Source organism: Benincasa hispida, chromosome 3 (genome assembly GCF_027475165.1).
Source record: "Benincasa hispida cultivar pf3 chromosome 3, pf3_genome.v1.1, whole genome shotgun sequence".
Lineage (NCBI taxonomy): Eukaryota > Viridiplantae > Streptophyta > Magnoliopsida > Cucurbitales > Cucurbitaceae > Benincasa > Benincasa hispida.
Genome location: NC_143480.1, coordinates 18,737,718 through 18,764,690, shown reverse-complemented (window position 1 = coordinate 18,764,690; position 26,973 = coordinate 18,737,718). Strand labels below are relative to the sequence as shown.

Below are 26,973 nucleotides of genomic sequence, written 5' to 3'. Positions count from 1 at the left end.
TTACCTCCGAAATTACCTCTTATTCCTTAAGTTCCACTGATCCCCTAATGAACAATTGATTTGTGATCCAACCAACAAATCGAATCCCTCTCAGGCCAATGAGAGGGTGAGGCCTCTTGTTCAAGACCCAGAATCAGTACTTAAAGGGAATAACCTCTCTACTAACCTTAATCAGGTAAGAGTGAAATCCCTCTTGCACCCTATGTTCTCAGCTATTCATCTGGTCTTAACCCCAAAATGGTAAGCTTATTAAGATGAGGCAATTGGTCTACTCTCACCGTTTGCAGATTAAAGGATAATACCGAACAAACAGGAGTTCATAGTTAGCTCAGGATTAAGGTTAAGTTACCTAGGTCATCACTTTTAAATAACTAGTCTTAAACAGTAAACAACGTTATAAAGTAAGAGTGACTGGATTCGTGGTCCGATCTTGCACAAAACTCATTTGCACAGGACACCCCCACTCTTCATGTCTCAACATGCACGAATTAGGATCACTTCGTATGTAGCACTTTACAACTCTTTGTAATAACTACAGAGTAGGCCGCATCCAATAGTGTTTCCAGAATAAGGTACCCAATCTTATTCGTATACTATAGATCATTTTGACTATGTACTTGAATATGATTCACTTGTATGTCTCCACATAAAGTTCAAGTACACATATAATAGTAAAGGGACTTAGGTTTATTGAATTTCTAAAAAAAAAAAAACAATATATTCAATAACAACTTTATTGAATTCTCAGAATAAGTTCTAATGTTTACAAACCACGAGCTTTAGGATATAAAACCCAACAAACTCCCACTTAGACTAAAACTCTAGTGGTAACTCATATATATGATATATAAGACTGAGTTTCTGAGTTTTATTAAGAAATACAATAAACTAGGGCATCCCATACCCATGGTTTTACCATTTTGCATCTCATACCTGATATTTCTCTCATTTGCCCTAGGTTATTAACCTCTGGTATTTCTAGTCTTATTAGATGATTCTTAAACACTTTAATTGAGAGAATCATTGTAAATATATTAATATACAAATAGGTTTCTTATGAAGAATTCATCTAATTCTCAATAATGGCTAGGAAGCACATTTTCCTCCCACTACATTGAGGTACTCTCAACTCTTTGATTAAGATGGTCTGACCTACCTTAACAACTTTTGTTAACAGCCAGAGTTAGAAATCTTAAATTCATTATACTTTGATCTAGCTGTTTAAATATCTGAATATTTGTTGATGGCTATTAACAATTTGATTCTTAACAGAAGTTGCTATGAGATAGAACAAACACATTTCTTGAAAAAGAACATTTCATTCAAAACAAAAAATATATACAAAAGGTTCATTACAAGATTTAACAAAAGCAGGTAATTTACATCTTCATCAGCAACTTCGCCTACTGGATGAGTTGAGTAAACGGTCTCTAGGATCTAAGCAGCCGTTTGCATTTCTCTGCTCTCTTTTCTGCAAAATATATAGGGCAATTTCTCTTCCAGTGCCCTAGTTCGTTGCAGTGGAAGCATTTCCCTTTCTCTGCAGCGGTTTTCTTGCTCTTCTTGCCAACATGTTTCTTTTTCCCTTTCTCTTTGTCTTTCTTCACTGGAATACTCTTAGTCTGCGAAAAGAGGCAATTTCAGGCTTGGAGGACATTCCTCTCTTCTCAGTAGAAGCAACATTACTTCTGGTATTGGTTCTAGAACCTTAGTTCTCAACATGGTCTGAAAAGCCTACAACTCATTAAGTAGAGTTGTCAAGTTATATTCGATTTTATTCATCAAGGCATTGGTACAAAATTGCAGAGGACTCTTCAGAAGAGATTCTAGAATAAAGCCAACTTGACTTCGATCATACATCATAGCACCGTTCACTTCAGCTACATTAAAGTGGACCATCATGTCTAGGACATGTTCACGAACATTGGTCCCCTCTTTCATGCGACTATTGTAAACGTATTTGATAACATCATGCCTCAGAGTGAAGGACGGATGTCCAAATATCGCTCTTAGAGATTCCATAATCTCTTTGGCAGTGTTCATACTCTCGTGTTATTTTGCCAGAATATCAGACAGGCTAGCGAGGATATAAGCATGGGCTTTATCATTCACCCTGATCCATCCATCAAATGCTTCTTGAAAAGTTTGGTTGAAATTTAAGCTAGGAATGGGAGGACATTCCTCCGTTAAGATAAATCTCAAATCGTCTATCATGAGTATTGTATTCAAATTCAATTTCCAATTAACATAGTTGTCCCCAATCAGTTTGTCTGAAGCCAATAATTGTATAATAGAACTCGTCATTATGAAATTATAAAAAAAAATTATAAGTGTATTACTTTTAAATCCGATCAAGTTTTAGCAAAGTGATAATGTACCCATAATCATTATTTTTGTAACGATACTTAAGTGATTTAGAACAAATGCTACTGTGGGGCAGTCAAGAATTCCTTCACAAAACCAAGACAGTTCTTGACCAAATACTATCTCTAGAATAACTTATATTCCGATAGTCATTTAGTTATCATTTTCGGTTAAGATCATTACTTGATGGAAAAAACAGTATGCGCAGTGGAAATGAGGATCAATTTTACTCTAATTGCACAAATTAAACATACTTCCTAAATTAATTAATTAGGGTTTTTTTTTTTGAAACATTACCTTTAAAGCTCCCAAAACTCTTCTATCTCCACTCAAACACGAATCGGACAACCACTAGAGCTGACCTACTATCCTCTGGACTCAAAATTGGGTTGTGGGACCCGATGGATGAAGAACCTGCGAGAGAGAAAGAGATGGAATTAGAAGATGGATTTTTGGGTTGGGGTTGGGTTTTGAATTTTCCTCAAAATACTGATTTTTTCCAGCCCAAATTTAGAATTTTTTTTTTGGATAAATGTCAAAAGTCTTTTCACCAAATTGAAAGTCCAAATTTATAGAAAAAAGCCATTCAAAATTTGCATGAAACAAATTCATAAAAACCTAACACCTCAAAATCCACTATCTAAGTAGGCTTGATGTCTCTACTATAAGCCAACACCTAGCCCACTATCTTGTTAATGGAATTATCCAACAAAAGTTTGGATTTTCCCACTAACTTTAGTCAAAGGGCAAAATAGTCATTTTATCAAAGTCAAACTTTTATTGAAAAGTCAACATTTTGACTTCTTATGATTTTTTTCGTGTTGACTAATTTTGACCTCCCAAGCATAAATCCGCATTTATTTTCTCGAAATTCAAATCAAATTTGAATATAAGGTTGGTCAAAGTTTGACTTTTCAAGTTCAAAAGTCAACTCTTTGACTTTTTATATCATTGACTATTTCCATTAATTCCGAGCTTCCAAATATGAACGTATTCATATTCTTAATATTTAAATCACATTTAAATATTAAAGCTGTATCTCTAAACTGAAAAACCGACCACTATATCACATATACTTGTCGGTTTCTCTTTCTTCACCTAATTCGAACAATTCGAATTATTCTATCATACTGTTCTAAGTTTATTCCATATGAGCTAGTAGAGGACCTATAGATCATGGGCTCCAACGATTCGAGATTAGCTAGCTAAACTCTTTAGATGAAACTAATCAACATTCATTATCTCACGGGTGTTTCCATTATAGTCCCGTAGTTGCACTCCCCTCACTATAAATATATTTGTGCCTATATGGTATAACCATGATTAGTAAGCTAATCCTTCACAGGTTGTTCGTAATCTCGGCTAGGTCATAAAACCCGTTTTACCCTCGAGACTACATCTTTTTCCTTAAGTTCCACTGATCCTCTAATGAACAATTGGTTTAAGGTCCAACCTATAAATCGAACCCCTCTCGGGCCAAGGATAGGGTGGGGCCCCTTGTTCAAGACCTGGATTCAGTACTAAAGAGAACAACCTATCTACTATCCCTATAATGGGTAGGAGTGAATTATGTCTTGCACCTTATGTTCCCAGTTATCCACATGATCTTACCCCTGAAATGGGAGGCTTATTGGACCAACGACAATGAGTTGCCCTCACCTATGCAGATCTAAGGATAATTCCGAGTGAACAAGAGTTCATAGTTAGCTCAGGATTAACATTAAGTTACCTAGGTCATCAATTAACGAAATAGTCAGTTTTATACATTAAACGACGTTTGGAATGTAAAAAGTGACTATTTCATGGTTCAGTCTTATGTAAACTCTTTACATAGGATGCCCCCATTTTCATGTCTTCACAAGAATGGTTTAGGATCACATCGTTTGTACTAACTACAAAATGGGCCGCATCCATAGTGTCTCCAGAATAAGGGCCCAACCTTATTCATATGCTATAGACCATTTTGGCTATGTATTTGAACTTGATCCACATTTATGTCACTACATAAAGTTCAAACTTAAACTTAATAGCCTTGGATCCTTAGTTTATTGGATTCATGAATATAGAATTTAAATTTACTAAATATTTTCAATAACAACTTTATTGAACAAGAATATGATATTACAAACTACAAGTTTTAGGACATAAAATCCAACAAACTTCCACTTGGACTAAAACTCCTAGTAGGATCAAATGTTGCTGAATTTAACTGTGAGAAATTAATATTACATATGAGTGTAATAAACATATGAATACAATAAACTAGGGCATTCATACCTAACATAATCTCCCACTTGTCCTAGTTTAGAAACACCGTAGACCTAAACTCTGTAGATGACCCTAAAAAACTTTAGCCGTGAGGGTTTTTGTAAAAGGATTAGCAATGTTTTGCTCAGAAGGTATCTAGGTCACTACAACGTCACCATGGTGTACGATTTCCTGGATAAGGTGGTACTTGCGTTCGATGTGCTTTCCTTGTTTATGGCTTCGAGGTTTTTTTGAATTTGCAACTGCACTGCTGTTGTCACAATACAAGGTGATGGGTAGATGCATATTTGGAACAACTTCCAAATCTGTCAAGAATTTCCTCAACCATACTGCTTCTTTTGTTGCTTCGCAAGCAGCTACGTATTCAGCTTCCATTGTGAAGTCAGCTATACAGGTCTGTTTTACGCTTCTCCACACTACTGCTCATCCATTAATAGTGAACACTGATCCAGATATAGACTTCCTAGCATCTTTATCAGTTTGGAAATCAGTGTCAGTGTATCTAGTAAGGATCAGATCCTTAGCACTATACATGAACATGTAGTCCCTAGTTCTCCTAAGATACTTTAAGATGTTCTTAACGACAATCCAATGATCATGTCCAGGATTAGAATGGTATCTATTGACCATCCCTACTGAGTAGCATATGTCAGGTCTAGTACATAACATTGCATACATCAGGCTTCCAACTGTGGAGGCATCGAGAATATTTCTCATATCCTCAACTTCTTGAAGTGTCTTAGGACATTGTTTTTTTGACAGATGAACTTCATGTCTGAAAGGCAAGAGACCCTTTTTGGAATTCTGCATTTTATATTTAGACAACATTTTGTCTATATAAGATGCTTAAGACATGGTTAGTGTCCTGTTCTTGCAATTTCGAACAATTTGGATCCTAAGAATATACTGCGCATTTCCTAAATCTTTCATTTGGAATTGTGTATCTAGCCATTGCTTGACGTTAATAAGATATCCTACATCATTTCCAATGAGTAGAATATCATCGACATATAAAACTAAGAACGCTATAGTAGAATTGACGATCTTCTTGTAAACAAAAGGCTCGTCAACATTCTGTTCAAAGCCATAAGATCGATCGCAATATCAAATCTTATATTCCCAGATTTAGAAGTTTGTTTCAACCCATAAATGGATTTTTGAAGCTTACAAACCTTCTGTTCTTTACCATGTGCAAAAAACCCCTCTGGTTGAGCCATATAGATACTCTCTTCAAGATCGTCGTTTAGAAAGACTGTCTTGACATCCATCTACCAAATTTCATAGTCATAAAAGGTGACAATGGATAAAAGTATTCTAATCGACTTAAGCATGGCAACGGGAGAGAAAGTTTCTTCATAGTCCACTCTCTCTCTAGGTATAACCCTTTGCCACAAGTTGAGCCTTTGTACTTTACTGGCTTGGTCTCGTTTTCTCTTGTAGATCTACTTACAACCAATTGGTTTTACATCATTTGGTTGATCTACAAGTTTTCAGGCAGAATTGAAGTACATAGACTTCATTTCAAGGTCCATGGCTTTGACCCACTAATCACTGTCCACATCTTTCATCGCCTGTTTATAGGTCGATGGATCCTCTATGCTGTCATCAGGTATGACGACTTATGTTTCTATTAAACCCAAGTAACGGTCAGGCTGATGAACAACCCTCCCACTACGTCGAGGCATTCTCAACTCTTGGGAAGGATGTGACTGACCAGATGTGCTAGTTTTATCTACTAATTTAATAGATGAACTAGCTCTATCTATATCGTCTTTTGAAATTTCTTTCAACACTATTTTACTGCGTGGTTGATGATTTCTAATGTGGTCTTCCTCTAAGAAGGCATTTGTTGATACAAATACCTTGTTTTCTTGAGGATGATAAAACAAACCACCCCTTGTTTCCTTTGGATAACCTACAAATAGGCATAACTTTGAATGATGTTCCAATTTCTTGGGATTTTGTACCAACACATGTGCTGGGCAACCCCAAATTCTAAAGTGACGTAAACTACTTTTACGCCCTTTCCATAGCTCATAAGGTGTTTTCGAAACACTTTTAGAGGAAACGTTGTTCAAAACATGGACAGTAGATTCAAGTGCATATTCCCAGAAGAAATCAGGCAATTGAGCATAGCTCATCATAGAGCGAATCATATCTAATAAGGTTCGGTATCTTCTTTCTGATACACCATTCTGCTGAGGCGTACTAGGTGTAGAGAGTTGTGACTGAATCCTGTTTCCTATTAAATAGTCTTGGAATCGTATGTCCATATACTCTCCACCTTGATCTGATTGAAGTGTCTTTATTGTTTTACCTAATTCATTCTCAACTTCAGCCTTATATTCTTTGAACTTTTCAAGAGAATCAGACTTGTGATGAAGCAGGTAGACATGACCATACCTTGAATAATCATCAATAAAACTGATGAAATATTCACACCCATCTCGAGCCTTGACATTCATTGGTCCACAAAGGTTCGAATGTACAAGCTCTAAGGGTACTTTGGCTCTAAGAACTTTTTTTGAAAAAGATCTCTTGGTCATCTTTCCTTCAAGATAGGATTCACATGGAGGTAAAGAGTTATCTTCTAACTGACTTAAAAGTCCACTCTTGACTAATCTCCCAATCCTATTGAGATTTATGTGACCAAGTCTTAGGTGCCATAGATAGGCGTTGGAAGAAACCCTTTGTTTTTTATTCTGAGTTTCTAATGTTCTAAACATTTCAGTATTTAAAACAAAATTTGCTCTAGTTGGTTTTAACTTATATAAGTTATCTTTAAGTGTAGTAGAACAAATTTGAATACCTTTACAAAAAATGAACGCTTCATTTATATTAAAAGATATTGTATATAATTGTTCTATAATACAAGCGATAGATATCAAATTCCTTTTCATAAGAGGTGCATACAAAACATTTTTAAGTACTAGATATCTATCTTCAAAAAACAACTTCAGATCTCCCACTGCTTCAGCTGAGACAACCTTTCCCGTTCCAACTTTGAGGGTTATCTCACCTTCTTCAAGCTTTTTCGAAGAACTAGTTTCCTGAACCGAGAAACAAATATGATTAGTGACTTCTGAATCTAGTATCCAGGTTGAAGTATCATATTCCACTAAACATGTTTCAACGACCAGTAAATCATATTTACCTTGTGCCGTTTTCTCAGCTTTCTTCTCTACAAGGTACTTCGGGCAATTTCTCTTCCAATGCTCGTTTTGGTTACAGTGGAAACATTTTCCTTTATCTGTATCCTTCTTTCCCTTTCTTATCTTGGGAGCCTGCCCCTTTCCCTTCCTTTTCATTTGAGCTTTAGAGGGTCCAGCTTTGTTTTTAGAGGAAGATCCTCTTATAAATTTTTCTTAGTGGTAGCAACATTTGCTTCCACTTCCTTCCCCTTACCTAAAGTAAGGTTTTAAAATCGCTGGAGCTCATTAAGAAGGGTAGTGAGGTTAAATTCTATCTTATTTAAAAAGGCATTTGTCTCAAAAGCTATAAAACTCTTCGGAAGAGATTGTAAGATAAAGCTAACCTAATTAGCCTCATCAATGGGTCCGCCGTTTACTTCAGCGATATTGAAGTACATCATCATGTCTAGGACATGTTCTCTAACAGACGTCCCCTCCTTCATCCGCTTTATGTAAATGTGCTTAATTGCCTCGTGTCTAAGGGACCATGATGGTTGCCTAAATATTTCTCTTAATGAAACTATTATCTCTTTAGCCATAGCTAAGGATTCATGTTTCTTTGCCAAAACATCAGGCATGCTGGCAAGAATGTAAACACGGGCCTTTTCATTGGCTTTGACCCATTGATCGTATGCTTCTCGAACAGTTCGATTAAAATTTGAGGCTGGGGCTTGAGGACATTCCTCAGTTAAGACAAATCTTAGATCGTCAACTACCAGTATTGTGTTTAGATTTGATTTTCATGCCGAATAATTATCGCCGTTTAGTTTCTCGGAAGCTAAGAGTTGAATTATTGAGCTATTCATGCTGAAAAAGATAAACATATTCTTTTAGAAAAAATATAATCACAAAGAAACCAATTTAATTTAGCAAAAACTAATAATGTACCCTTCATTATTATATTTTGCAACGATATTTCAAAAGTTTAGAGTAACCTCCACCTAAGGGCAGTCGATTATTCCTCTTTTGAACCAAGACAATCTTGACTAGATGCTAACTCCATAATAACTCTTTACTCTTATAGCACTTTAGTTATTGCTACTTTGGTCGAGAATATACTAACATCTTAGTAATTCTTGTAAGTGTAACCTTCCATTTCTAGATTTCAGAAACTAGAATCAACATGCTCCCAAAAGTGGAAAGTCAATATGAAAACTAATATAAGAGAGCCTATCCAGATTTAAAGTTCGCGATGTTCCGAATCCTATAATACAACCCTCCGAAGGGAAAGGTCGCTCTAGGGCAGACATGCAGACGTATTATAGGAATCTCATGGTGCAACCTAATGGAAGAGACCGTGGGAAATGTTGTTACATAACCCTCACCCACTTACTATGAACTACTTTCCCTATTCACCTTGATATTGATCCATGCAAACACTCTCCGAAGGGAGTCCGCTTCTAAGCACGACCCAAAGCCCTGCATGGATCTCACGATGTGAACTCTTAGGGACGCTAGAGCTAAAAGTACGTTACTTCTCTCTAGCTGAAGTGTTCTATAACGGTTTGGGGTATATAAAAAAAATACTTAGAGATATATTTTGGCTAAATTAAACATATCATAAGTCTAGGTGATAGATCCATGTATAACTCTTATACTAGATTTTAACCTACGATGTCTAGGTGATAAACAATTTTTATTACTTCACATCTCTCACGCATGCTCATTAAAACTAGGGTTATTTGACTTAGACGCCAGTTTGATCTCCAGGTAGGAGGTGTTCCGTAAACCGTCATCTTAAGAACCCCCAACCTTAGACAAGATCTCCCCAGGTAAGTAAATAACTCTTTGTTTAACAAGTAGTTGACCTATTCTAACTCTTTAGAAAAGCCGATTGAAATTGCGCCAATTTAATCCTAGGTGAGCATGTAACTTTTACCTTTGTTATAGATTTTAAAGTCTAGGTTATTTTATAACAATTATAAAATAAAATTATAACCATTATAACCCTAGAATCATACATCTATAACATACATTCATACTTAATGATCATGCTTTAATATAACACTTTATATTAAAAAAACTTAACATGCATACTATATACATTATAACAATTATAACATATATCAAATGCATGTACATGTTAACCTATGGTGAGATTTTAAATATATATGGCATACTATATGCATAACAAGATTCAAAATTTAATTAAAACATATATCAATCGCATAATTAATTAAACACCCTAAAATGGATTGGTTTTGGCTCTTAAATTAAGATAACTAAATTATTACAATAATAATTTGGTGTAGCACAAAAAATTGCTCTCGAACCAGCTTCAAACACTTTTGAATGACTTGAACTGGAAAAAAAACTCTCGAACCGGCCCAAAAACTCTGAAAACCAGGTTGAACTAGTGAAATCAGCTCAACTGAACTGGTGGTCAACGCTCCAGGGGCGGTCAACGGACGCAGAAGCGTGGGTCGGCTGGAGCGGGCGGAGCACGCGAGTAGGATTCGGGTGGGAAACGCAAGCAGGCGGGCGGCGAACCGGGTCGATACACGAGTTCCCGGGTCGCGCGTGGGCAGCGCATGTGAGTCGGATCTGGACGGGGCAGGCGTGCGAGAAACCGGGTCAGAGTGCTTCCTGGGTCAGGTCTGGGAGCACTCTCTCTGGTCTGGTGGCTATTTCGAGTCCGTGAGCCATTTTTCTAAAAATTTGAAGCTGCCTTCTTTCCTGGAACCGAGCAATTATAGCCTAATTTCAACTTAAATGACTCTCGAAAATTTACAAACCTTTTGTCACACTTTAATGCTCATAAACATGCGAGCAATTACAAATTAATACTACAAAAAAAAAACTTAATTTAATTGCCAAAACCTAAAACCATTTTAGTTTCCAATCTCAATTTTATCTAATTGCACAAATTAAATGTGCAACCCTAAATTAATTAATTAGGGTTTTTTTGAAACACTACATTTGAAGCTCTTGAAACGCTTCTATCTCCACTCGAACACGAACCCACTAGAGCTGACCTACTATCCTCTGGACTCAGAACCGGGTTGTGGGACCCGATGGATGAAGAACTCGAGAGAAAGAAAGAGATGAAAATAGAAGATGGATTTTTAGGTTGGGGTTGGGTTTTGATTTTTCCTCAAAATAGTGATTTTTTCCAGCCCAAATTTAGAAAAAATTTTGGATAAATGTCAAAAGTCTTTTCACCAAATTGAAAGCCCAAATTTATAGAAAAAAGCCATGCAAAATTTGCATGAAACAAATTCATAAAAACCCAACACCTCAAAATCCATTATCTAAGTGGGCTTGATGTCTCCGCTATAAGCCAACACCTAGCTCACTATCTTGTTAGTAGAATAATCCAATAAAAGTTTGGATTTTCCCACTAACTTTAGTCAAAGGGCAAAATAGTAATTTTGTTAAAGTCAAACTTTGACCGAAAAGTCAACAATTGGACTTTTTATGATTTTTTCATGTTGACTAATTTTGACCTCCTGAGCATGAATCCGTATTCATTTTCCTGAAATTCAAATCACATTTGAATATGAGGTCGGTCAAAGTTTGACTTTCAAAGTCAAAAGTCAACTCTTTGACTTTTTACATCTTTGACTATTTCCATTATTTTCGAGCTTCCGAGTATGAACGTATTCATGTTCTTACTATTTAAATCACATTTAAATATTAAAGCTATATCTCTAAATTGAAAAACCGATCACTATATCACATATACTTGTCGGTTTCTCTCTCTTCACCTAATTCGAACAATTCGAGTTATTCTATCATACTGTTCTAAGTTTATTCCATATGAGCTAGTAAGGGATCCTAATGGACCGATAGATCATGGGCTCCAACGATCCGAGATTAGCTGGTTAAACTCTTTAGATGGAGCTAATCGACATTCATTATCTCACATATCTAAGGATAATTCCGAGTGAACAGGTGTTCATAGTTAGCTCAGGATTAACATTAAGTTACCTAGGTCATCAATTAACGAAATAGTCAGTTTTATACATTAAACGGCGTTTGGAACATAAAAAGTGACTATTTCATGGTTCAGTCTTATGTAAACTCTTTACATAGGATGCCTCAATTTTCATGTCTCCACAAGAATGGTTTAGGATCACATCGTTTATGCTAACTACAAAATGGGCCGCATCCATAGTGTCTCCAGAATAAGGGCCCAACCTTATTCATATACTATAGACCATTTTGGCTATGTATTTGAACTTGATCCACATTTATGCCACTACATAAAGTTCAAACTTAAACTTAATAGTCTTGGATTCTTAGTTTATTAGATTCATGAATATAGAATTTAAATTTACTAAATATTTTCAATAATAGCTTTATTGAACAAGAATATGATATTACAAACTACGAGTTTTAGGATAGAAAATCCAACATTACTAACCCTTAGTAAGTCTTGCAAGTGTAGACCCGCCATTTTCAGATCTTACAGAATAGTATGAGTATGCCTCCGAAATAGAAGACAATACCCAAGATGGAACTATAAGACTCTATTCATTTTACTGAAGCCTGGTTTGTTCCGAATCCTATGTTACAACCCTATGTAGGGATCGTCATGGTTAACGACTAGCTAGTGTCGCATAAAAACGACAGTAGATGCAACATAAGAATCTCACGGTTCAAACTAATGGAGAATACCGTAGGATTATGTTGACACAATCCCTAGAACAAATTGAGACTCTCCTAAATCTTTCATTTGGAATGAGGTCGCTAGCCAATTCTTAACTGAGATGTAAGTCTCCAGTATCGTCTATATATAACACTAGGCAAACTACTGAACTGTTAATGATTTTCTTGTAGACACAAGGCTCATCAACGTTTTGGTCAAAGCCGTACGATTTGATCGTAGTATCAAACTGAATATTCCAAGATCGAGACGCCTGTTTTAGCTCATAAATGGATCGATTCAGTTTGCAAAACTTTTGCTCATGACCTCGGGCTATGAATCTCTCAGGCTGCACCATATAAATGGTCTCCTCAAGATTACCATTCAGAAAGGCAACCTTGACATCCATTTGCCATATCGCATAGTCATAATATGAGGCAATGGATAGGAAGATGCAAATAGACTTTAACATGGCAACAGGATAAAAGTCTCCTCATAGACGACTCCCTCCAACTGGGTATAACCCTTTGTCATAAATCTAGCCTTGAAGGTTTTCACCTTCCCATCAACAACCCATTTCCTCTTGTAGATCCATTTGTAACCTATAGGTTTTACCCCATCAGGTTGATCTACGAGATCCCATACTGAGTTGAAGTACATCGACTCCATCTTGAGATCCATGGCTTTGACCCATTCATCCCGATCAACATCCTCCATTACCTTCTAATAAGACAACGGATCCTCAACCTTGTCATCAGCTACCATAGCCAGGATTTTAGTGAAACCCATATAGCGAACAGGTGGGTTTGCAACCCTCCCACTACGTTGAGGTTCCCTCAAATCTTGAGGTGAAATTGACCTACTAGATGAACTTTCATCAACAACTTTTGTTGACGGAGCAGGCCCTTCAGTAACTCTTGTTGAAGTTTCCCCCTAAACGACCATAAGTGACTATAGTTAGGATCAGGCCCTTCAGTCTCTGTATATAATACTGAAGGGCCTACTTGATGAACTTTCATATAGTTAGGATCGGACCACGAGATGACTAGCCTCTGTATATAATACCGTTGATACTGGAGACTTACATCTCATCTAAACAACCATAGGTGACACGACCTTAATCCTGAGTGTTTTCGGAATACCTACCTTTGAGGGTAGTCCTTTGATTAGTATGAGTAAGAGTGGCCAGATTGCCAACTCAACATGCCTACCTTTTTGGGGACTTGTCTAATTTAGGAGCTGGGAACTCAATTATACAAAATGGAATTCACTTCTTCCCCGAAGTAGAGGTAAATAGATAGATTGCTCCCTTAAGGGCTGATTCCCGGGCTTGAACATAGTGACCAGAGTTTCTCTTTGGAAGAGAGGACTCAATCATAGTAGGACTATGACTTATGTTCTTAGAGGATTCAGTGGTACTTAAGGAGTTAGATGTAACTATAGAGACATAACGGTTATTGGCCGAGATATATTTACGAGCGATCTGTGAAGGGTTGTCGTACTTTTGATTGGTTAAGATGGACACATAATATGTCTGTGGTAAGGAGAGCTCAACTATCGATCTTTAGTGTAGTGTCTGGCAGTTAACAGATGGTGGATCCCGTGACTAAAGAGTTTAGTTAGTTATTCACGTACCGTTGGAGCTTCGAGCTACAAGTCTATAAGGTCCCCTTGGTAGCTCAATGGATTCAAGTTGAGGATCAGTTCTTGGTGTTGATTTGAAATGTCCAAATTGACAAGAGGTAATTCGATTATAAATGATATGATCGATATAATGTATGAGATACATCAAGTGGAAGATTAATGTAAATGAGATTTATATTAAGTGCCATGGAATGGAAAAAGAACTATGGCTTATATGTTTCATGAGATGAAATATTAAAACTATAAGTTATAAATATATTATGGTAAGTTAGATATCATTGATATTTATAATAATATTAATTATTGGATAATTATCTCTTTTTCTCTAATAACCAATTGAATGGGAGGTTATTGGTGGTTTCATGGTAATCGTGAGATAAAAGGAAAAATGTTTTCCTAATTTTAGTAAGAAAAGAAAAAAGGATATGCAAAAATGTTGTTTTGAGATTTCCAATCTCGGAAATTACTCATGGATAGTTGTCAAGTAAATTAGATTTACTAAGCGACAACTTGGAGTTCTTATATGATAGACATTCAGCTAGACGATGAGTTAAACGATCTCATAGCTTTTGCTAGATGATCACATAGATTTTCCTAAACGATTGGGCATCGACCTATTCGATAGGTTGTTCCATCTCCCACTTGCTCAATCGTTTACAGATTGTGGTTCCTCTGGTTTTTGCCTCTACCTAAGTCCAAACAGAGCACACCCTCTAGATTCTCACACTGAGAATACCGAGGTAACCTTCTTGGTGGTGTCATACTCAACTCAACACTGTTGAGGTTCTGTGGAGGCCGTTCTCAGTATTTGGGGTGTTCGTGACTTTGGCAATCGCTTAGTTCGAGTGTGCGGTGCTCGTGTAGTGTAGCGGTCGTGTTGGATGAACTTTCGTGTGTTGCTGTGTTTCTGTGATTGAATGTTTGTGATCAAGGAACTTGAAGATGAGTCTACAAAGGTTTGTTGATTCTTTCCTTGATATGTAGTAAAGCATGCTGTAATTCTAATTTATGTACAACCACACGTTTTCGTTTATAATTGTAATTGTAATGTTCATATACAATTGAAATTTGGAAATATCCTTCCGCTGTTCATGTAAATCCTCGTGTCCAATTTTCTTCATTTTTAACTTCAGCCTTGAACTCTCTGAACTTTTCAAAGGATTCAGACTTCCGTTGCATCAAATAAACATACCCAGATCGAGAGTAATCATAAGTAAAAGTGATGAAATACTCATAGCCTCCCATGGCTCGCACATTCATCGAACCACAAAGGTCTGCATACACTAACTCTAGAGGCTCTTTGGCTCGATAACCTTTTCCAGTAAAAGTTCTTTTAATCACCTTGGCTTCAATGCAACATTCGCACACCGATAAAGAATTTTCCTTTAACTCACTTAGAAGTCCATTCTTCACCAACATTTCAATTCTATTAAGATTGATGTGCCCTAATCGAAGGTACCAAAGTTGGACATTTTCTTTTAAGAAACATTTTGTCATTTATTTTAAGTTACGACAGGTTTAAACATCTCTATATTATGGAGGGGACTTGTTGCTAACAATCTTAGCACATACAAGTTGTTTTTCAGTTTTGCTGAACAAATCTCAACACCATCTTTATGAATAAACACTTTATTCAAATCAAAATGAAGAGTATATTTATATTGTATCAGAAACTTTATAGAAATCAAGTTTTGTTTTAATTCGAGAACTAAATAAACATCATTCAAAATGATAAACTTCTTCTGTAAAGTCAATTAGAGCCCTCCCACTAGCACAGTTGAGACAACGTGCCCGGTGTCTACTCTCGTCGTCATCTCTCCAGCCTCAAGCTGCCGCCAGGATCTAATCCCTTGAAAAGAAGAACAAACATGATTAGTGGCTCTAGAGTCAATAATCAAGACAAAATCATCATTCTCTATTAAACAAGTTTCCAAAACTAGTAAATCAGATTTACCTTGTTTTGCCTTGGTCTTAGCCTTCTTCTTCTCATTTATCCAGTGAGGATAATTCTGCTTCCAATGCTCATCCTGGTTGCAATAGGAACACTTTCCTTTGTCAACCGGCGCTGGTTGCCTACCTCGCTGGACGACAGGTTGTGAGTTAGCAGATGCCTTCCCATTCCCTTACCACCATTCTTCTTCTTGAAAGTGTTAGAAGTAGAAAGTGCAGACTTTGTTTCTGAGGTTGAACCCTTATGGAACTTTTTTGAAGATGAAGCAACATTTGTCTCACCTACCTTTTTCTCCTTAATTTTCAGCAATGATTGGAATGTCTGCAACTCATTAAAGAGAGTTGTAAGGGTATAGTCCACTTTGTTCAGTATCACATTATTGACAAAGTGCAGGAAGCTATCTGGCAACGAGTGCAGAATTATGCTAACCTGGCTGCCCTCATCGATGCGTGACCCACTCATCTTTACCATATTTAAGTGGACCATAATGTGAAACACATGTTCACGAATAGAGGTGCCTTCCTGTATTTTAGAGTTGAAGATCCTTGAGCTGTTCAGACTGTTGTCCGAACATTCCCCGCAGGGACTCCATGATCTCATGCCCCGAGACCATAGGTTCATGCTTCTTGGCCAAAACGTCATTCAGACTGGCTAAGATGTAAGCTCGGGCCTTCTCATTCGCCTGTGTTCAACACTCATAAACCTCCTGAACATTTCAACTGGCATTCTGAGGTGGAATAGGAAGACACTCCTCTATAGGGATGAACCTCAACTCAGCTTCACAAGATGGAGGCCACTCTTTCCAAATCATACGAATCCCCAAAGTGATAGGTTTGATTCTGCGCTCTGGCCACTTGCACCCATGCAATTCAAAGGACCGCCCTCAATGGCAGGAGTTTCCAACTAACTCAGGATTGAGGTCATGCTACCTATGATCATCCCAGTGAAGTAAAGTCTCTGTCATGAACGGAGTTATATGACTAGACGTTAACACTTCATGATCAGGTTTTATACAAACTCTTTGTATAGGACGCCCCTGTTCGCATGTCCCCTACATAAATGATCAGGATCAGACCATCTGTGACAAGTCACAGCACTTTGAACTATTCCACAAAGCGGGCCACGTCCGTAGTATTACTAGGATAAGGTTTCCCTCATATATCCATATACTATAGACCATTTTGGTTATCACTTATGATATGATCCACTTGTGTGTCACTACATACATGCTTAAGTTACATAAAGGCAACCAGGGATATTAAGTTTATTGGTTTGTGGTAAAGCAAATAAAATATCTAAATGTGCAAAGTCAAGAAGTGAAGTAAATATCATATATTATACATCACAAGCTTTCGTACAAAAAATGTATACAAACTACAGGACACGAGACTTTGGGGCATCAACCCCAAAAATCTCCCACTTGTCCTAAAGTGAAATGGAGTGTACAAAAACAAGTGCAAAAAAATAAAATAGGCATAAAAACCCAGTACAATAAAATCTCCCACTTGCTCTAGTCTAGCCGCGGGCGGTCCTGTAGACCTATGCTTTGAAGGTGACCCTCAAACACTGTAGCCGTGAGAGCTTCGTAAATGGATCAACAACATTTTTCTCTGAGGAGATATTCGTGACGATCACATCTTCTTGATGCGCTATCTCATGGATCAAATGATACTTCCGCTTTATGTGTTTGTTGCGCCTGTGACTCATGGGCTCCTTAGAGTTCGTCACAACACCACTATTGTCACAATAGAGGGTGATGGACCTAGACATATTTGGAACAACTTCCAACTCTGTCAAGAACTTCATGAGCTAGACGACCTTTTTAACAGCTTCACAAGTCGTTACATACTCGACCTCCATCGTGGAGTCGGTGATGCACCACAGCTTAGTGCTCTGCCACACTACAACTCCTCCGTTAAGAGTAAAAAATGACCCTGAAGTGGACTTCCGAGAGTCCTTATCAGTCTGAAAGTCAGAATTCGTGTATCCAATAAGGATCAAATCCTCAGACCCATACACAAGCATGTAGTCCCTCGTTCTTTGAAGATACTTGAGAATGTTCTTAACTGCGGTCCAGTGACCTTAGCCTGGGTTAGACTGATACCTACTGACTATTCCCACAATATAGTAGATGTCTGGCCTAGTGCAGAGCATCGAATACATCAAACTGCCAATAGCAGATGCATATAGGACCCGTCTCATCTCCTCAACCTCTTGAGGCATCTTAGGACACATGTCCTTAGACAAAGTGATTTCATGCCTGAATGGTAGTAGTCCTACATCGAGTACTTGAGCAACTAGTACTTTGTTCTTACGAACCCGAAAAATCTGTATACGTAAAACAAACTAAGCCTCTCCCAAATCTTTCATTTGGAATTGGGTCGCTAGCCAGTTCTTAACTACAGTCAGTAGACCTATATCATTTCCAATGAATAGTATATCGTCTATATACAACACCAAGAAAACTATTGAACTGTTGACGATCTTCTTGTAAACACAAGGTTCATCAACGTCGCCATCTGCCACCATAGTTAGGATTTTCGTGAAAACCAGATAGCGAACAGGCGGGTTCGTAACCCTTTCACTACGTCAAGGTGCCCTCAACTCTTGAGATGGAACCAACCTACCAGATGAACTATCATCAACAACTTTGGCTTATAAAGCAGGTCCATCAACAACTATTGTTGAAGTTTCAGTAGTTTCGTTGGAAAGCTCACGTAACACGACTTTACTACGTGGACTGTGCTCCCTTATATGATCATCGTTCAGGAAAGTATCGTTTGTGGAAACAAACATCCTATTTTCGGACGGATCATAAAAGTAACCCTCTCGTCTACCTTTGGGTAGTTGATGCTTGATTTTATGAAGTGAATTGTGGATGATATGAAATGGTGAAATTACGTTGAACACTTAAGTTTCCTCAACGGAATCCAAGTGTAAACTCCACTGAGTTTCCTGGTAAGTCCAGGGTCGAACTCAGGGACTTGTGAAAACAGGTTGCATTGGTAATTTTTAGGAAAATCTTGTGGTAACCAAATTAATAAATAGTTGTTGAGATTGTTGTTTGCGATGATAAAAAAATAACAAATGTGGCGGAGTTTGAAAAGAGTTGATGAACGGAAGATATGATGAGTATGCGGTGAACGGGTTGAGAAGGGTTTTGGCTAACACTTCCTAGGATGCGTTCATGCAACATGCATACAATAGTAAACCATCTCTCGATGTGAATGCTACGGCTTCTAATGCTAGAACACATGCGATATATGCAATAAGTCTATAAGACCCACATAAACCTCTATTCTTATTTATGCGATGACAGAATAACACACACACAAATAAAGCGACCACATAATATCATTCCTATCTCTAGGATGCATGCGATGCAGGTTGGCAAACAGAGCTTATCTCTAAGTCCCTATCTCTTGTTTATGCAGTTCTAATCTTGTTTTCTCGAGTATAGATTCTAACCTAGCTCTCTCGAGTCTTAGGTTCTTTCTTCAGACTCCCTCTCGAGTAGATTTAAAGGGGTATTTGGTACAACACAACACAAGATAATCGCAGGCAATGAACTTCCTAGGTTATGTTAGCTTAGTTCTTCTCAACCCATTCGACTAGTTTAGCTACTCATGCATACTAGGAGAGTGAACAGATGTAGAATAAGAACTTTCATTGTATAATGTAGAGATGAAGTACAAAACAACAATGCAAGAATAGAATAAAAAGCCTAGTAGCTATCTCTTGCTGCCCAGGCTTTTACACTATTTTTCTACTCGTGGTCAAAAGATAATCTCGCTCTCGCGAGAGTTGGCCAACTCTTTGCTTCTACGCCTCAAGGTTCTCTCTCGAGTTGCCTTGAGCAATCTTCAGTATCACCACTCTTCTCTTGCTCCGCCTTAAAATGAAAGGAAAACTATGAACAAAGACAAGCGATCCGAACGTATGAATTTTCGAACTGGTAAAACGGTGAACCTCTTTTCTGAAGGATGCCTTTGGTATTTATAGAACATCCAGGGTGAACGGCAGCTTCTCTCTCATGATTGCACAGATGGGATGATTTTAATCCTGATTGATGCGCCAAATATTTGTCACTGAAAAGCTGAATGTACTTGTTATCGTTAGCGGCTGTCAACTTAATTCGGATTCGACTGTCATCTGCTTTCTGTCCCATCACGATTAATTAGCCTTTCACTCAGATCCGCCCACCATGTTGCGTACACCAAGTTGCGGCAATCCTTCTTGAGCAAATGTTTGCGAACACGATCACCGCAAAGCCTTGTGGTAATGCTACGCTCGACCAATGATTTCCTATGATCGCAGTTTTCGCCTTGCATCATTGCATATTCTGCACAAAAATACAAAAATAAACTATTCTAATGTGATGAACGCATGCAACCACAACATTATGAATCTGATGCTTTTTGGATGCAATTTAACATGTTTTATCAACGCAATCCAGTATTGTTTAAGAACTTAGCACTATGATAATGTGCATTTCTACCCGTTATAAGTAGACTACAAAGAGGCACAACCTTGACCATTATTCCAACTTCTTAGGATTTGTCTCAAGCATATGTGCTGGGCAACCCCATATACGAAAGTGACGTAAAGTAGCTTTACACCCGTTCCAATATTCCAGAGGTGTTCTTGCAACACTCTTAGAAGGAACACAGTTGAGTATGTATACCGTAGTCTCCACTACGAAATCCCAAAACAAGTTCGGTAAGGAAGCGTAACTCATCATCGAACGAACCATGTCCAACAAGGTTTTTTTTCTCCTCTCCGCTACACCATTTTGCTGAGGTGTACCCGGTGCTGAGAGTTGGAAAACGAGTCCATGTTCTAGTAAATAGTCCTGGAACTCAGAATCCAAAAACTCTCCACCTCGATCTGATTGAAGTGTTTTAATTCGTCTATCCAAAGCATTCTCAACTTCTGCCTTGAATACTTTGTACTTTTCAAAAAATTCAAACTTTTGTTGTATTAGATAAACATACTCATATCTAGAGTAATCATCAGTAAAACTGATAAAGTCCTCATAGCCTCCTCGAGCTCGCACATTCATAGGACCGCAAAGGTCAAAATGTACTAATTCTAGAGGCTCTTTGGCTCGATAACCTTTTCCAGTAAAAGGTCTTTTAGTCATCTTACCCTCAAGGCAAGATTTGCACACTAGTAAAGAATTTTCTTCTAACTCACTTAGAAGACCGTTCTTCACCAATCTCTCAATCCTATTGAGATTGATGTGCCCTAATTGAAGGTGCCAAAGTTGGGCATTTTCTTTTGGAGTAACTCGTTGACGTTTAGATTGAGTTACGACATACTTAGACATCTCTATGTTATGGAGGGAACTTAACGCTAACGGCCTTAGCACATACAAGTTATTTTCTAGTTTAGTTGTACAAATTTCAACACCATCCTTATGAATAAACACTTTATTCAATTTAAAAGAAAGAGTGTAATTGCATTGTAATAGACACTTTAAAGAAATAAGATTCCTTTTTAGTTCAGGAACTACAAAGACATCTTTTAATACAAAAAACCTATTTTGTAAAGTTAACTGGATGCCTCCCACTGCCACAGCTGAGACAACGTGCCTAGTGCCTACCCACAACGTCATCTCACTAGCCTCCAGCTATTGCTAGGATCTAATCTCCTGAAAAGAAGAACAAACATGATTAGTGGCGCCCGAATCAATTATCTAGGAAGAATCATCATTCTCCACTAAAAAAGTTTCTAACAAAAGTAAATCACATTTACCTTTGTCTTCCTTGGCATTAGCCTGGCTGCCTTCCTTTCCTTCAGATAGCGAGGACAATTCCTCTTCCAATGTATGTCTTGGTTGTAGTGGAAACATGTTCCTTTTTCAACCGGTGGTGGACGCTTGTATGAAAGTCTAAATCCAATAAACTAAGACCATGACTATTGTATGAGTATTTGAACTTTATGTGGATACATAAGAGTGGATTAGGTTTGAGTAAATAGTCAAAATGATATATGGTACATGAATAAGGTTGGGTATCTTACTCTGGTAACACCATTTGATACGGCCTACTCCGTAGTTGTTACAAAAAGTTGTTAAGTGCTACATAATTTGTACATGTTTTGACATGAGGAGTGAGGGTGTTCTATGCAATGAGTTTGTATAGATCAGGACCAAGAAATAAGTCACTATTACTTTATAACACCGTTTACTGTATACGGCTGACTATTTTCCCTAGATGACTTAGGTAACTCGATCTTAATCTTGAGCTAAATATGAATTCTTGTTTATTTGGGATTGCCCATAGATTTGCATAGGTGAGGGTGGCTCAACAACACGGGCTCAATAAGACTCCCATTTCAGGGGTAAAACCAGATAGATAGCTGGGGACATAGGGTGTAAGACGGAGTTCACGCTTACCCGATTTAGGGATAGGAGAAAGGTTGTTCTCTCAAGTACTGAATTCAGGTCTTGAACAAGGGGCCCCACCATCTCACTGGGCTGAGACAGTTTGGTTTAGTGATTGGATCACAAACCAATTATTCATTAGAGGATCAGTAAGGACTTGAGGAATAAGACATAATCTCGGGGATAAAACAGATATTTGACCCAGCCGTTATTACGAACAACCTATGAAGGGTCGACTTGCTGATTATGTTTAAATCATGTGGACATAATATATCTACAGTGAGAGGAGTGCAACTATGAGCTTTAGTGGAGTGACCCATTAGTTAACGAATAGGGATTAATCTGGTTTAATGAGTTTAACCAATTAATCTCGGATCGTTGGAGCCTATAATCTGTAGGTCTGCAAGGTCCCCCTACTAGCTCATAACGGACTAGCTCTAAAATATCGTGATAAGTTATTTTGAAACATTCAAATTAGAATTAAGGGAATTAATAATTATATGAGATATAATTACATGTTTAATTTGAGAATTAAACGGAATAGGAGAATTTATATATTTAAATATGATTTAAATATATAAAGATGGATATGTCTTAAAATTAATTTAATATTTGATAATAAATTAATTAAATTTTATTTAATAATTAATTTATGAAGTTAATTAAATTTTTCAGTTTTAAAATCAAAATAGATTTTATAAAATCATTTTTTGATTTTATGATAAAATTAAAAAAGAGAAAAGCAAATCACACAAAATGGAAAAAGAAGATTTTCCATTATCCATCACCTAAGTAGCTCACACAAATAGCATTCTTTTTGCCTTGTCTTCTCCAAGCATGAGCTGTAACTCATGCAACTCTCTCCTTTGCATGTTGATCTGCAATAGAATGAATAGATTAGAGTGAAAATCAGGCATGCAATCTATAGAGAATTTTAGAGAAAATTCGAGTTGAAGAAAGGGTTCTTCATCGAGATTTCTACTATGTGCTTTTCTTCTTCATCCCTTGATTCAAGCTTGTTTTGAGTTCCACAACTCAATCTAGAGCACCAAGAGAATAGTGGGGAAGATCTTGAGGTGGTATGCAACAAGATTCAGAGAAGATAGCAACTGGAGAAGGAGCTTTGAAAAAGTTCTACAAGAGGTATGTCATGAAACTCACTTGTTTTCTACAAGAGCATGCTTTATATTTTGCCAAAATTAGTGAATTAGAGTGCTTAGATGATCCTTATGCTTCCGCTGTTACTGATACAATCCTACATTGGTATCAGAGCATCATATAAGCATTCAATTTGGTTTAATTTTGGTTAGGTGGGTGTTTTATATGAGAAACATGAAATTGATGCACTGATATGGTTTTCTGAGTTTTGGCTTTTTAATTCTCTTTAATTTCTTATTTAAATTTGTAATTTGCTCTTTTTTGATGAACTTTTTAAGTCATTAGAGTTGAAATTAAGATGTAATAGAAGAAATAATTGAAGGAGGCCGAGCTGCTGTTCTAGTTTTTCTAGCTTATGCTCAAAATCGTTGTTGAGGTTTAGTTGCTAAAAGATTGTCTAGCTCCAGATGCTACACCGTGTGAAGAAAATCTAGACGATCGTATAGCAATGGGCGCTGGTCGTTGTGATGTTGAACACTAGACGATCGTGTACCCGCGAGACTAAACAATGCATTCAATTTGCTATACGATAGCACTAAGTGATCATTTAGCTTTGGCGTGGGAACTAAACGATACGTTGAATTTACTATACAATGGTACTACCTGATCGTTTAGCTACAATGCGCGCTAAGCGATGTGATGAAGTGCTACACGATAGCGCTGAGCGATTGTTTAGATGCGAAGCTAAGCGATCGTGTAGACGAAATGCTAAGCGACACGATGTTCTTCTATACAATGGAGCTAAGCAATCGTTTAGCTACGACAGATACTAAACGATGACATGAAGTGCTAGGCGATGGTATTAAACGATCGTTTAGTTCTATACGATAGAGCTAAACGATAGCAAAGCAATGGAGTTGAGCGATCATGTAGTTCTATACGATAGAGCTAAGCGATCGTGTAGTTCTATGTGATAAATCTAAACGATAGTTTAGTTGAGGCAAACACTAAGTGATCATGTAGCTCTTTGCAACATAACGCGATGGAGCTAGACGATTGCCTTCAGCGCTACACGATCGGCCTTTGCAAGACTTTGAGGTTGGACCGAGAGCAGCTAGTTCGACTGGTTTTCTCAAGGTCCAATTCGGTTCAGCCTCGAAGTGTTTTTGGCTAGTCCGATTCAGACTTTGATGGTCCAGTTCAGACTCATTCAGTCCGGTTCAAGGTGCTTGGGTTCAGTTTGGAGCGGTTCAAGTGGTTCAAAGACGGTTTTGAAGCTGATTGTAATAGTTAGGGTTCTATTTGCTTGTTTTTTTTTTTTTTTTTGCCAAAACTAAAACCATATTAGTCTATGTTTAATTATTTATGCATTTGATGTATGTTATAATTAAATAAATATTGTATGTGCATATAGTATGTCATTTAGATTTAAAATCCCACCATAAGAAGCATGTTACATGCATTGAATGTATGTTATAATTTTTATAATATATAGTATGCATGTTAGGATTTCTTGTATTTAATATAAGTGTTATGTTAAATATTGAATGCCTTATGTATGTCTTGGATGTTTAGCATGTCTAAAGTTTTATAAGTTGTTATAAAATTGGGTTAGACATTTAAAATCCATAAACAACAGTTGCATGCTCACGTAGGTTGATCACCTGTTTTAATTGTTAAAACTTATAAAACCTAGGTTACAAACTCAACTGGATATAATCCTGTCTAAGGCTAGGGGTACTTAAGTTGACGGTCACGGAACACCTCCTACCTGGGGATTATGGCCGAATTATTGAGCATTGGTAATTGGTTTTATAAGCATTTGTGAGTGATGTGAGGTAATAAAATGGTTTATCACCTAGACATTGTAGGTTAGAATCCAATTATAAGAGTTATACTTGGATAAACCATATAGACTTAGAGTTATTTTATTAGCCGAAAAGAACCTAAGTATAAATCTACCCAAATAGAACATTTCAGTGGCACTTTAATAACTTCTATATGATAGAGTTATTAGAAAACTTCAGTGGGAGATAATAACATATACGATGCATTATTTTAGCTCTCATGTCTCTAAGAGTTTACAATCCAGATTTAAGCGGTACTTCGTGTCACCCTGGAAGTGACCTCCCTACGGAAAGTACTTTTTAGCTTAAATCTAAATTTCGGTGAATAAGAGGAAGTTGTTCAAACATACGTCTATTATACGATAAATAGATTTCAACTGCCACATCTCCACATAGTTTACACCGTGAGATTCATATGACGCTTCGTGTCACCCTGGAGTGGCCTCCTTACGGAGAGTATTTTGTATGAGTCAATATAAAGGTAAACGGAGGAAGTAGTTCATAGTAAGTGGGTGAAGGATATGTGTCAATATATCCTATGGTCTCCTCCATTAGTTTGAACCGTGAGATTTCTATGTTGCGCCAGCTGGTTAGCTTTAAACGACCATTTGCTAGTCGTTTAGTGACGACTATCCCTACGGAGGGTTGTAACATAGGATTCAATACAACCCAGGCTTCAGTAAAATGAATAGGGTTTTATAGTTCCGTCTTGGATATTGTCTTCAATATCATAGGCAAGTTCATACCATTCTATAAGATCTGAAAAATGGCGGGTCATACTTACAAGAATTACTAAGTTGTTAGTAAAGATCTTGACTGAAAACGATAACTAAACGACTATAGGAATAATTTTCAAAGACAGTAGGAATAAGAGTTATTTCGAGGATAGTGTTTGGTCAAAATTGTTTGTTTTAGTGGAGGAGTATCTGACTGCCCCATGGTAGCATATATTCTAACTCACTAAAGTATCGTTGCAAATAAATAATGGTTATGGGTACATTATTACTTTTTTCTAAAACTTGATTTTGGATTTAGTTACAATTTGCTAATTAGAATTTTTTTGAATTTTATCAGCATGTCGAATTCCTTTAGAATATTCGCTTCTGATGTACATAACAGTAAAATCAAATCAACAAACAAATTACTAGCGGTTGATTACACCAAAAGAGTTTTAATAGAGGATTGTCCTCTATCCCAACTCATCTAACTTTATGAATCATGTAGATGAGAATGTAGAATTCGAACAACAAGATAAATATGAAATAATAAAATCTGGATAATTGATTCAGGTGCCGCTAATCATGTCTGTACTATCTCATAGGAAACAAATTCCTAGAGATAGTTGACAGAAGGTGAAACAATCTTTAAGGTAGGGACCGGGGAGATTTTTTCAGCCAAAGCAGTGGGAGATATGAAGTTATTTATAGGAGATAAGTACATTTATTTGAAAAATGTATATTATATTCCTTCTATGAAAAGGAATATAATATCTGTCTCTTGTTTGCTAGAACAAAATCATAAAGTTTATTTTGAAAATGATGAAATGTTCATCAAAATGGGAAATAAACAGATTTGCTCTACAAAGCTAGAAAATAACTTGTACATGTTAAAACTAGCTGAGGTCAAAGCTGTTT

General features: G+C 37.1%; 1 pseudogene; it reads right to left on the bottom strand.

The window, feature by feature from the left end:
* Window positions 1–1,734: 1,734 nt before the first annotated feature.
* Window positions 1,735–2,304, bottom strand: LOC150037090 (uncharacterized; annotated as a pseudogene).
* Between the last annotated feature and the right edge of the window lie 24,669 nt (window positions 2,305–26,973).